The sequence below is a fragment of the Papaver somniferum genome, unplaced genomic scaffold, assembly GCF_003573695.1.
Source record: "Papaver somniferum cultivar HN1 unplaced genomic scaffold, ASM357369v1 unplaced-scaffold_33, whole genome shotgun sequence".
In the NCBI taxonomy this organism is placed as follows: domain Eukaryota; kingdom Viridiplantae; phylum Streptophyta; class Magnoliopsida; order Ranunculales; family Papaveraceae; genus Papaver; species Papaver somniferum.
In genome coordinates, this window is record NW_020644373.1 from 7588061 (window position 1) to 7602450 (window position 14390).

Below are 14390 nucleotides of genomic sequence, written 5' to 3' on the forward strand. Positions count from 1 at the left end.
AAAAAAAAAAAAAAAAGTGAAGATCAACTTTGAATGTTCTCTAAAAAAACCCTGAAAACTCTAAAAACCCTAAAATATCTAAAGGACTCATAAAAATCTAAAGAGCTCTGGAAAACTCTAAAAAGATCTGAAAAAGCTTTAAGTTAATTATATTTCGTAGCACTAGTATCTACTAGCCAGGGGATTCGTTAAAGCCAACTGAAAGTAACTTAATTCTTTATAAAGAATGATACTAACAAAATTTCCTACAATAATGTAGATTATCTTTGAAAGTTTCCTAGAAACCCTAAAAACACTAAAGAGCCTGAAAGAGCTCTAGGAAACTCTAATAAGCTCAGAAACACTCCAAAAAGCTTTTAAAAGCTTAAATTTAATTATACCCTGTGGCACTGGGATCTATAAGCTAGGAGATTCGTTAAATAATGATAATAACAAATCCCTATAATAGTGAAGATCAACTTTGAATGTTTTCTAAAAAGCCTTGAAAACTCTAAAAAAAAACCCTGAAAACTCTAAAAAGCCCTAAAATATCTAAAGAGCTCTGGAAAAATCTAAAAAGCTCTAAAAAAGCTTTAAGTTAGTTATATTTCATAGCACTAGTATCTACTAGCTAGGGGATTCGTTAAAGCCAACTGAAAGTAACTTAATTCTTTATAAAGAACGATACTAACAAAATTTCCTACAATAATGAAGATTATCTTTGAATTTTTCCTAAAAACTCTAAAAACACTAAAGAGCCCTGAAAGAGCTTTCGGAAACTCTAAAAAGCCCAGGAATACTTCAAAAAGCTTTGAAAAGCTTAAATTTAATTATACTCCGTAGCACTGGGATCTACAAGATAGGAGATTCGTTAAAGAATGATAATAACAAATCCGTACAATGGTGAAGATCAACTTTGAATGTTCTCTAAAAAGCCTTGAAAACTCTAAAAAAAACCTGAAAACTCTAAAAATCCCTAAAATATCTAAAGAGCTCCGAAAAATCTAAAGAGCTCTGAAAAACTCTAAAAAGCTCTAAAAAAGCTTTAAGTTAATTATATTTCGTTGCGCTAGTATCTACTAGCCAGGGGATCCGTTAAAGTCAACTGAAAGTAACTTAATTCTTAATAAAGAATGATACTAAAATTCCCTACAATAATGAAGATTATCTTTGAATGTTTCCTAGAAACCCTAAAAACACTAAAGAGCCCTGAAAGAGCTCTCGGAAACTCTAAAAAGCCCAGGAATACTTCAAAAAGCTTTGAAAAGCTTAAATTTAATTATACTCCGTAGCACTGGGATCAACAAGATAGGAGATTCGTTAAATAATGATAATAACAAATCCATACAATGGTGAAGATCAACTTTGAATGTTCTCTAAAAAGCCTTAAAAACTCTAAAAAAAACCTGAAAACTCTAAAAAGCCCTAAAATATCTAAAGAGCTCTGGAAAACTCTAAAAAGCTCTGAAAAAGCTTTAAGTTAGTTATATTTCATAGCACTAGTATCTACTAGCTAGGGGATTCGTTAAAGCCAACTGAAAGTAACTTAATTCTTTATAAAGAACGATACTAACAAAATTTCCTACAATAATGAAGATTATCTTTGAATTTTTCCTAAAAACTCTAAAATCACTAAAGAGCCCTGAAAGACTCCAAAAAGCTTTTAAAAGCTTAAATTTAATTATACTCCGTAGCACTGGGATCTACAAACTAGAAGATTTGTTAAAGAATGATAATAAAAAATCCCTACAATAATGAAGATCAACTTTGAATGTTCTCTACAAATCCTTGAAAACTCTAAAAAAAAACCTGAAAACTCTAAAAAGCCCTAAAATATATAAAGAGCTCCGAAAATCTAAAGAGCTATGAAAAACTCTAAAAGGCTCTGAAAAGGCTTTAAGATAACTATATTTCGTAGCGCTAGTATCTACTAGCCAGGGGATTCGTTAAAGCCAACTGAAAGTAACTTAATTCTTTATAAAGAATGATACTAACAAAATTCCCTACAATAATGAAGATTATCATTGAATGTTTCCTAGAAACCCTAAAAACACTAAAGAGCCCTGAAAGAGCTTTCGGAAACTCTAAAAAGCCCAGGAATACTTCAAAAAGCTTTGAAAAGCTTAAATTTAATTATACTCCGTAGCACTGGGATCTACAAGATAGGAGATTCGTTAAAGAATGATAATAACAAATCCGTACAATGGTGAAGATCAACTTTGAATGTTCTCTAAAAAGCCTTGAAAACTCTAAAAAAAACCTGAAAACTCTAAAAATCCCTAAAATATCTAAAGAGCTCCGAAAAATCTAAAGAGCTCTGAAAAACTCTAAAAAGCTCTAAAAAAGCTTTAAGTTAATTATATTTCGTAGCACTAGTATCTACTAGCCAGGGGATTCGTTAAAGCCAACTGAAAGTAACTTAATTCTTTATAAAGAATGATACTAACAAAATTTCCTACAATAATGAAGATTATCTTTGAAAGTTTCCTAGAAACCCTAAAAACACTAAAGAGCCTGAAAGAGCTCTAGGAAACTCTAATAAGCTCAGAAAGACTCCAAAAAGCTTTTAAAAGCTTAAATTTAATTATACCATGTGGCACTGGGATCTATAAGCTAGGAGATTCGTTAAATAATGATAATAACAAATCCCTATAATAGTGAAGATCAACTTTGAATGTTTTCTAAAAAGCCTTGAAAACTCTAAAAAAAAACCCTGAAAACTCTAAAAAGCCCTAAAATATCTAAAGAGCTCTGGAAAACTCTAAAAAGCTCTGAAAAAGCTTTAAGTTAATTATATTTCGTAGCGCTAGTATCTACTAGCCAAGGGATCCGTTAAAGCCAACTGAAAGTAACTTAATTCTTAATAAAGAATGATACTAACAAAATTCCCTACAATAATGAAGATTATCTTTGAATGTTTCCCAGAAACCCTAAAAACACTAAAGAGCCCTGAAAGAGCACTGGGAAACTCTAAAAAGCTCAGGAAGACTCCAAAAAGTATTGAAAAGCTTAAACTTAATTATACTCCGTAGCACTGGGATCAACAAGATAGGAGATTCGTTAAAGATGATATTAACAAATCCTTACAATAGTGAAGATCAACTTTGAATGTTCTCTAAAAAGCCATGAAAACTCTATAAAAATCCTGAAAACTCTAAAAAGCCCTAAAATATCTAAAGAGCTCATAAAAATCTAAAGAGTTCAGAAAAAATTTAAAAAGCTCTGAAAAAGCTTTAAGTTAATTATATTTCGTATCACTAGTATCTACTAGCCAGGGGATCCGTTAAAGCCATCTGAAAGTAACTTAATTCTTTGTAAAAAATGATACTAACAAAATTCCCTACAATAATGAAGATTATCTTTGAATATATCCTATTAATCCTGAAAACACTAAAGATCCCTGATAGAGCTCTGAGAAACTCTAAAAAGCTCAGGAAGACTCCAAAAAGCTTTGAAAAGCTTAAATTTAGTTATACTCCGCAGCACTGGGATCTACAAGCTAGGAGATTCGTTAAAGAATGATAATAACAAATCCCAAAAATAGTGAAAATCAACTTTGAATGTTCTATAATAAGCCTTGAAAACTCTAAAAAAAACCCTGAAAACTCTAAAAAAACCTAAAATATCTAAAGAGCTCCGAAAAATCTAAAGAGCTCTGAAAAACTCTAAAAAGCTCTGAAAAAGCTTTATGTTAATTATATTTCGTACCGCTAGTATCTACTAGCTAGGGGATTCATTAAATCCAACTGAAAGTAACTTAATTCTTTATAAAGAATGATACTAACAAAATTTCCTTAAATAATGAAGATTATCTTTGAATTTTTTCTAAAAACCCTAAAATCACTAAAGAGACCTGAAAGAGCTATGAGAAACTCTAAAAAGCTCAGGAAGACTCCAAAAAGCTTTTAAAAGCTTAAATTTAATTATACCCTATAGCACTGGGATCTATAAGCTAGGATATTCGTTAAAGAATGATAATAACAAATACTTACAGTTGTGAAGATCAACTTTGAATGTTCTCTAAAAAGCCTTGAAAACTCTAAAAAAAAACCTGAAAACTCGAAAACTCTAAAAATCCCTAAAATATCTAAAGAGCTCCGAAAAATCTAAAGAGCTCTGAAAAACTCTAAAAAGCTCTGAAAAAGCTTTAAGTTAATTATATTTCATAGCGCTAGTATCTACTAGCCAGGGGATTCGTTAAAGCCAACTGAAAGTAACTTAATTCTTTATAAATAATGATACAAACGAAATTTCCTAAAATAATGAAGATTATCTTTGAATTTTTCCTAAAAACCTTAAATCACTAAACAGCCCTGAAAGAGCTATGAGAAACTCTAAAAAGCTCAGGAAGACTCCAAAAAGCTTTGAAAGGCTTAAATTTAATTATACACCCTTGCACTGGGGTCTACAAGCTAGGAGATTCGTTAAAGAATGATAATAACAAATCCCTACAATAGTGAAGATAAACTTTGAATGTTCTCTAAAAAGCCTGGAAAACCTTAAAAAAACCTTGAAAACTCTAAAAAGCCCTAAAATATCTAAAGAGCTCCGAAAATCTAAAGAGCTCTGAAAAACTATAAAAAGCTCTGAAAAAGCTTTAAGTTAATTATATTTCGTAGTGCTAGTATCTACTAGCCATGGGATTCGTTAAATCCAACTGAAAGTAACTTAATTCTGTATAAAAAATGATACTAACAAAATTTCCTACAATAATGAAGATTATCTTTGAATTTTTCCTAAAATCACTAAAGAACCCTGAAAGAGCTATGAGAAACTCTAAAAAGCTCAGAAGACTCCAAAAAGCTTTTAAAAGCTTAAATTTAATTATACTCCGTAGCACTGGGATCTACAAGATAGGAGATTCGTTAAAGAATGATAATAACCAATCCCTACACTAGTGAAAATCAACTTTGAATGTTCTCTAAAAAGCCTTGAAAACTTAAAAAAACCCTGAAAACTTTAAAAAGCCTTAAAATATTTAAAGAGCTCTGTAAAATCTAAAGAGCTCTGAAAAACTCTAAAAAGCTCTGAAAAAGCTTTAAGTTAATTATATTTCGTAGCACTAGTATTTACTAGCCAAGGGATCCGTTAAAGCCAACTGAAAGTAACTTAATTCTTTATAAAGAATGATACTAACAAAATTCCCTACAATAATGACGATTTTCTTTGAACGTTTCCTAAAAACCCTAAAAACACTAAAGAGCCCTGAAAGAGCTCTGATAAAATCTAAAAAGCTCAGGACGACTCCAAAAAGCTTTGAAAAGCTTAAATTTAATGATACTCCATAGCACTAGGATCTACAAGCTAGGAGATTCGTTAAAGAATGATAATAAAAAATCCCTACAATAGTGAAGATCAACTTTGAATGTTCTCTAAAAAGCCTTGAAAACTCTAAAAAAACCTTGAAAACCCTAAAAAGCCCAAAAATATCTAAAGAGCTCCGAAAAATCTAAAGAGCTCTGAAAAACTCTAAAAAGCTCTGAAAAAGCTTTAAGTTAATTATATTTCGTAGCACTAGTATCTACTAGCCAGGGGATCCGTTAAAGCTAACTGAAAGTAACTTAATTCTTAATAAAGAATGATACTAACAAAATTCCCTACAATAATGAAGATTATCTTTGAATATTTCCCAGAAACCCTAAAAACACTAAAGAGCCCTGAAAGAGCACTGGGAAACTCTTAAAAGCTCAGGAAGACTCCAAAAAGTTTTGAAAATCTTAAATTTAATTATACTCCGTAGCACTGGGATCAACAAGATAGGAGATTCGTTAGAGAATGATAATAACAAATCCTTACAATAGTGAAGATCAACTTTGAATGTTCTCTAAAAAGCCTTGAAAACTCTAAAAAAGTCCTGAAAACTCTAAAAAGTCCTAAAATATTAAAAGAGCTCATAAAAATCTAAAGAGTTCAGAAAAACTTTAAAAAGCTCTGAAAAAGCTTTAAGTTAATTATATTTCGTAGCACTAGTATCTACTAGCCAGAGGATCCGTTAAAGCCATCTGAAAGTAACTTAATTCTTTGTAAAGAATGATAAATGTAACAGTTTTTGTATATTAGTAAATGCTTTAAACATTGATAGGAAAAAAAAAACATGAGAGGAAAGAGAAACTCTGGCGAAAACACTAGGGTTTAGTTTTTTCACGTAAGTTTCATAGTTCATCACGAATTCAATATGGTAGAAAATAATCCTAGTTCATCACAGATTCAGCAACACCAATCCTTTGCGGACAAGGTTAGGGGAAAACAAACCCTAAAACCAACAGGAATTGATATTACTAGTTTACCTAATCCTACTCTGATTGATGGAGAACCATCCCTTGTTATACCCGTGGATTACTATGAAGAGGGTTGTAAACCCTTTCAACACAGTTTCATTGCACGGCTAAACTTCACAGGGCTGAAGTTTTTTGAGGTAAAAACTCTTTTAATATCTCAATGGCAGATTAATCCTAATTCTGTTAGGTTTATGACTATGGGAAAAGGTTTCTTTGTTATTATGCTACAAGATGAGGAAACTAAGGAGAGAATCAGACGTACAAAGTGGTTTGTTCAACAACATGAACTCAAGTTAATGGATTGGTACCCAGGTTTTGATCCTGATCGTCAAAAAACTTCCCATGCAAACGTATGGGTTCACTTTCCTGGTCTACATGCAGAACTTTGGACTGAGAAGAACTTGTTATCTATGGGAAAAGTTTTAGGGACTCCTATTGTGGTTGATCAAAGAACCCTAAATCTGGAGTATGGAAACTTTGCTTCAGTTTTGGTAGATGTGGATTTTGCAAAACACATTCCAAGTAGAATTAAGATTACAGCTGGGGGGAGGACGTTTTGGCAATACTTGGATATCCCAAAATCACCAAAATTCTGTATGAAGTGCTGCATAATTGGGCACAATGATGTTGAATGTAGAAGACAACCAAAGAATGATGAGAAAACTTCTAAGGCTGATGCGACAGGTGAGTGGCAGAATGTGCGTAATAGGAGAAACCGTAAGGGTGATGGAGCTGACGCAACTGTGGCTGTTGCTGGTGGTCCAAACATCGTTGCTGTAGGTGTTGACGCTGCTGTAGGTGGTGTAAACAACGTTGCTGTAGGTGTTGGCGCTGCTGTAGGTGGTGTAAACGATGGTGCTATTGTGGTTCATGATGTTGTTAACGGTGTTGGTGGTAATGTGGATAGTGCTCTTGCTGTAGGGCACGGTGGAGCTATGGTGAATGGGGTGGTTGAAGCTGGTTTAGTGGAGAGTGCTGGTGGTTTGGAGCGAACTATTCAGCTAGAGAAGGATTTCGCGAATACTGAAGCCAATCTTCATGCAGCGTCTGAAGCTTTTGAGAAAGCTAAGAAGGCGTTAGCATTGCAAAAGAGTTCGGTTATTGGGTTGTCAATGGTTGAAATTGCAACCTCATCTAAGTCTACTAAGAGTGGTGAATTGGCAAGAACTAATCACTCTAGTGACGGGAATGATGCGAGTTCTTCTTTTACGCCTGTTGAGGCTGGTACTAAGTCTTTGCAAGACATGGTGGTGGATAATATTGAGGATATCTCAAGCTACAGAGCTGTTGCTGAAAATTCTATTGTGGTTTCTCCTAATAAGTTCAATGTTTTGAATGATTAATTGGGTGTGGATAATGATGAAGTTGAACACTTTTCTGGAGGGGGTTCGGATGAGGCAGAAAACACTTCTGGAGGTAGTTCGGATGAAGAGTTGACGCCTGAAAAAGCTTCATCAGGTGTTAAGGGTGTTAAATGGGCGGAAATACCAGTGGATATGCCAAAGAAAAGTAGACAACCAAGCCGGGTTTTGATTACACGTTCTAGTTCTTCTCAACAACGTTTTAATGATTCCAAATCAGATTCGGATTCTGAAGTGAATACTTTGGGAAACCGAGTTAGGAAGGGTGTCTCTCCGGTTTTACAAAGTAGGATTCCTAGCAAGATTCCACAAGCTAATCATAATAAAAAAAAGAGTGTTTCCTGATGAGAGTTCTATATTGGAATATTAATGGGGTGGCGAAGGTGGAAGCGGGTAGTAAGTTGCGTAAATTGGTGCATGAATACAAACCGGTAGTACTTTGTATTGCTGAGCCTAAGATTCGTTGCACTGAGAAGGTAATGAGAAGGTCAAATTTGGCTGGCTATAATAAAAAGGTAATTCATAATTCTACTTCTAGTTCTTTGGGTAATTTGTGGATTCTTTGGGATGATTGTATTGAGGAGCCGGTGGTGATTAATATGTCTAAACAAGCCATTACGGTTAAAACTGAGGGGGTTCTTATCTCTTTTGTTCATGCTAGTTATATTCAAGTTTTTCGTAGGAGGCTTTGGAGTCAACTTGAAGCGGTTGATGTAACTACTCCTTGGTTGGTTATGGGTGATTTCAATTGTGTTCTTCGTCAAGATGAAAAGAAAGGGGGTAGGGCAACTCGTCTCTCTTGTATTAATGAGTTTTCTGATTGGATGGAGGATAATAACTTGTTTGAAGCTGATTCTTTGGGGTCTAAGTTTACTTGGACCAATGGTCAGATTGGTGTTGGTAGAATTATTAGTAAGTTAGATCGTGCTATTATTAATGAACCTTGGCTGTCTAAGTTTTCGAATTGGCGGTGTAAAGCTCTTCCGAGGGAAGTTTCTGACCATTCGACTCTTATTGGTTTTCCTTTTTGTGATCCTAGGCCTAGACGTGCTCCTTTTCGTATACAGAAGATGTGGTTTTCTCATCCGGATTTTTTGAAGATGGTGGAGTTATCTTGGATGGCGCCGGTTTATGGTAATCATGGTTTTATTTTTCCTTTCAAATTGAAGCGGTTGAAGGAGGCAATTAAGTTATGGAATCAAATGGTTTTTGGTAATGTCAATGCGAGGCTAAAGCAAGCAACGCTTAAGTTTGAGGTAGCTAGTAGAAATTCAGATGAAGATCCCTTTGATGTTTCAAAACTTAATAATATGAAGGATGCTCTTGTTGAGGTTCAAGATATTCAAAGGCAGCAGCATATAATGTTAAAGCAAAAATCTAGAAATCAGTGGTTGTTGGAGGGTTCTGAAATCAGTGGTTTCAGAATAAGGATATGGCTTATATGGTAAAACGTAAGGGTATTGCTCCTACTCATTTATTTTTTGCTGATGATATTATGATTTTTTGCAAGGGAAATATGAAGAGTGTGAAGAATCTGGTGAAACTTTTGGAGAATTACCAACAAGCTTCTGGTCAGAGGGTTTGTAGGGAGAAGAGCAAGATCTACTTTGGTGGTGGGACTTTGAGTAGGCGCCAGACCATTGCTTCTTTCTTAGGTATGGCAATTTCTAACTTTCCTGATAGATATTTGGGAGTTAAGGTGATGCCGGGGATGGTTAAGTATAGTCACATCAGCAACGTTGTTGATAAGTTGAGGGATCAACTTTCGGTTCTGAAAGGTAAGATGTTATCTTTTCAGGATAGGGTTGTGCTTGTTAAGAATGTTCTTTCGAGTTATTCTATTCATAATATGGCTGTGTACAAATGGCCGGTAAAATTCACACTTCAGTGTGAGCGTGTGATTCGTAATTTTCTGTGGTCGGGTGATTCTAATCTTTCTAGAGCTTTTGTAGTTGGTTTTGATAAGATTTGTAGTCCTTTAAAGGAAGGTGGTCTTGGGATCACTAGCCTAAGGACTATGAATAAAGCTTTGCTGATGAAATTGTGGTGGGCTATAAAATCTTCTCGAAAGAGGTGGGCGAGGTTTTTGGAAGCCAAATTCACTTGTAGGGATGGTCGTATTAAGATGGCAGGGGTGAAATTTTCTATTCTTCCTGGTCTTCGTTGGGTTCATAAGGAGATGGTGGACAACACGAAGTGTTTTATTGGTGACGGTAGGGATACTTCTTTATTCTTTGATATATGGTATGGAAATACAACCTTAGCTAGTGTTTTAAATCGCATGGATTTAGACAGATCAGCTCGTGTTTGTGATATTATTGTGCAAGGTGATTGGCAGATTCATGGAGTTCATTCGCAACTCCTTTTAAGTGCTGGTGTGGTGCAACAGGATTTACCAAAAATTCATATGGGAGTGGATAGGCGTTATTGGATGCCTGATTTACAAGGTAAATTTTCTGTCAAGTCAGCTAGGGAATTGATTAGGAAGAAATATCCTATTTTGAAGGAGGCGGGGTTGTTATGGAAGAGGGTGGTGCATCCTTCATTGGCGGCTCAGAACTGGAAGTTTATTCGTGGTGCGTGTGCTACTCTTGATAAGGTACGTAGCAGATTTAAAATTCAACTTGCATCTAAATGTAGTGTGTGTCAGATTGAGGAGGAGTCTCTCCAACATATTCTTTGGAGCTGTAATTTTGCACGTCAAGCTTGGGAGTGGATTGAAGGTATTTTCAAAATTAAACCTAATTATGATATCATTACTTCTTACCAAAAGGCAAAAAACCATAGTGGTATTGTTAAGGATTTGTGGTTGGTAGTGAATTTGGTTGGTAGGATTTGCAAAAAACTTCCCATGCAAACGTATGGGTTCACTTTCCTGGTCTACATGCAGAACTTTGGACTGAGAAGAACTTGTTATCTATGGGAAAAGTTTTAGGGACTCCTATTGTGGTTGATCAAAGAACCCTAAATCTGGAGTATGGAAACTTTGCTTCAGTTTTGGTAGATGTGGATTTTGCAAAACACATTCCAAGTAGAATTAAGATTACAGCTGGGGGGAGGACGTTTTGGCAATACTTGGATATCCCAAAATCACCAAAATTCTGTATGAAGTGCTGCATAATTGGGCACAATGATGTTGAATGTAGAAGACAACCAAAGAATGATGAGAAAACTTCTAAGGCTGATGCGACAGGTGAGTGGCAGAATGTGCGTAATAGGAGAAACCGTAAGGGTGATGGAGCTGACGCAACTGTGGCTGTTGCTGGTGGTCCAAACATCGTTGCTGTAGGTGTTGACGCTGCTGTAGGTGGTGTAAACAACGTTGCTGTAGGTGTTGGCGCTGCTGTAGGTGGTGTAAACGATGGTGCTATTGTGGTTCATGATGTTGTTAACGGTGCTGGTGGTAATGTGGATAGTGCTCTTGCTGTAGGGCACGGTGGAGCTGTGGTGAATGGGGTGGTTGAAGCTGGTTTAGTGGAGAGTGCTGGTGGTTTGGAGCGAACTATTCAGCTAGAGAAGGATTTCGCGAATACTGAAGCCAATCTTCATGCTGCGTCTGAAGCTTTTGAGAAAGCTAAGAAGGCGTTAGCATTGCAAAAGAGTTCGGATATTGGGTTGTCAATGGTTGAAATTGCAACCTCATCTAAGTCTACTAAGAGTGGTGAATTGGCAAGAACTAATCACTCTAGTGACGGGAATGATGCGAGTTCTTCTTTTACGCCTGTTGAGGCTGGTACTAAGTCTTTGCAAGACATGGTGGTGGATAATATTGAGGATATCTCAAGCTACAGAGCTGTTGCTGAAACTTCTATTGTGGTTTCTCCTAATAAGTTCAATGTTTTGAATGATGAATTGGGTGTGGATAATGATGAAGTTGAACACTTTTCTGGAGGGGGTTCGGATGAGGCAGAAAACACTTCTGGAGGTAGTTCGGATGAAGAGTTGACGCCTGAAAAAGCTTCATCAGGTGTTAAGGGTGTTAAATGGGCGGAAATTCCAGTGGATATGCCAAAGAAAAGTAGACAACCAAGCCGGGTTTTGATTACACGTTCTAGTTCTTCTCAACAACGTTTTAATGATTCCAAATCAGATTCGGATTCTGAAGTGAATACTTTGGGAAACCGAGTTAGGAAGGGTGTCTCTCCTATTTTACAAAGTAGGATTCCTAGCAAGATTCCACAAGCTAATCATAATAAAAAAAAGAGTGTTTCCTAATGAGAGTTCTATATTGGAATATTAATGGGGTGGCGAAGGTGGAAGCGGGTAGTAAGTTGTGTAAATTGGTGCATGAATACAAACCGGTAGTACTTTGTATTGCTGAGCCTAAGATTCGTTGCACTGAGAAGGTAATGAGAAGGTTAAATTTGGCTGGCTATAATAAAAAGGTAATTCATAATTCTACTTCTAGTTCTTTGGGTAATTTGTGGATTCTTTGGGATGATTGTATTGAGGAGCCGGTGGTGATTAATATGTCTAAACAAGCCATTACGGTTAAAACTGAGGGGGTTCTTATCTCTTTTGTTCATGCTAGTTATATTCAAGTTTTTCGTAGGAGGCTTTGGAGTCAACTTGAAGCGGTTCATGTAACTACTCCTTGGTTGGTTATGGGTGATTTCAATTGTGTTCTTCGTCAAGATGAAAAGAAAGGGGGTAGGGCAACTCGTCTCTCTTGTATTAATGAGTTTTCTGATTGGATGGAGGATAATAACTTGTTTGAAGCTGATTCTTTGGGGTCTAAGTTTACTTGGACCAATGGTCAGATTGGTGTTGGTAGAATTATTAGTAAGTTGGATCGTGCTATTATTAATGAACCTTGGCTGTCTAAGTTTTCGAATTGGCGGTGTAAAGCTCTTCCGAGGGAAGTTTCTGACCATTCGACTCTTATTGGTTTTCCTTTTTGTGATCCTAGGCCTAGACGTGCTCCTTTTCGTATACAGAAGATGTGGTTTTCTCATCCGGATTTTTTGAAGATGGTGGAGTTATCTTGGATGGCGCCGGTTTATGGTAATCATGGTTTTATTTTTCCTTTCAAATTGAAGCGGTTGAAGGAGGCAATTAAGTTATGGAATCAAATGGTTTTTGGTAATGTCAATGCGAGGCTAAAGCAAGCAACGCTTAAGTTTGAGGTAGCTAGTAGAAATTCAGATGAAGATCCCTTTGATGTTTCAAAACTTAATAATATGAAGGATGCTCTTGTTGAGGTTCAAGATATTCAAAGGCAGCATCATATAATGTTAAAGAAAAAATCTAGAAATAAGTGGTTGTTGGAGGGTTCTAGTAACACTTCTTTCTTTCACAACTCTATTAAAATTCGTAGAAGTGCTAATACAATCTCGGAGCTTGTTGCTGAAGATGGGAGTACTATTACTGATCCGGTTCATCTTAGTGATCATGTGGTTTCTTACTATCAGGCTAAATTCAATGGTGAGGATGGTCAGGTAAGTGACTCTCTTTTTGATTATGATCATGTTTCTATTTCTGTGGAAGAGTCGCATATGTTGGATGCTATTCCTACTTGTGATGAGATTAAACAGGCGGTTTTTGATTTGGGAGCTGATAGTGCGCCAGGTCCAGATGGTTTCTCGGGGTGTTTTTATAGACATTGTTGGGAGATTATTCAAAAGGATCTGGTTTTAGCGGTTACTTATTGCTGGTCCTCTAAAACCATTCCTAATGGGGTTAATTCTAGTCTTGTTCTTTTGCTTGCAAAGGTTAGGGGAGCTGCTAGGTTGAAGAACTTTAGGCCGATTGGTTTAAGTAATTTCTTTTTTAAGATTTTTACTAAAATCTTGGCTACTAGGCTTGGTACGGTGTTGGGAAAATTGGTGTCTGAAGAGCAAGTAGCTTTCATGAAGGGTAGGAATATACATGAGAATATTAGTTTAGCTTCTGAGATGGTGAATGAATTGCACATCAAAAGGAAGGATGGTAATTTGGGTTTGAAGCTTGATATCTCTCAGGCTTTTGATACGGTGAGCTGGTCTTTTGTTCTTGAGGTTTTTAGAAGGTATGGTTTTTCTGAAGATTGGTGCTCTTGGATTTGGAAAATTCTGGATTCGGCGCGTATTTCTATTCTTCTTAATGGTAGTCCGGAGGGTTATTTCAAGATTAATAGGGGATTACGGCAGGGGGATCCTCTATCTCCTCTGATTTTTGTTTTGATTGAGGATGTGCTTAGCCGCAACATCTCTCAACTCTTTCAGAATAAGGATATGGCTTATATGGTAAAACGTAAGGGTATTGCTCCTACTCATTTATTTTTTGCTGATGATATTATGATTTTTTGCAAGGGAAATATGAAGAGTGTGAAGAATCTGGTGAAACTTTTGGAGAATTACCAACAAGCTTCTGGTCAGAGGGTTTGTAGGGAGAAGAGCAAGATCTACTTTGGTGGTGGGACTTTGAGTAGGCGCCAGACCATTGCTTCTTTCTTAGGTATGGCAATTTCTAACTTTCCTGATAGATATTTGGGAGTTAAGGTGATGCCGGGGATGGTTAAGTATAGTCACATCAGCAACGTTGTTGATAAGTTGAGGGATCAACTTTCGGTTCTGAAAGGTAAGATGTTATCTTTTCAGGATAGGGTTGTGCTTGTTAAGAATGTTCTTTCGAGTTATTCTATTCATAATATGGCTGTGTACAAATGGCCGGTAAAATTCACACTTCAGTGTGAGCGTGTGATTCGTAATTTTCTGTGGTCGGGTGATTCTAATCTTTCTAGAGCTTTTGTAGTTGGTTTTGATAAGATTTGTAGTCCTTTAAAGGAAGGTGG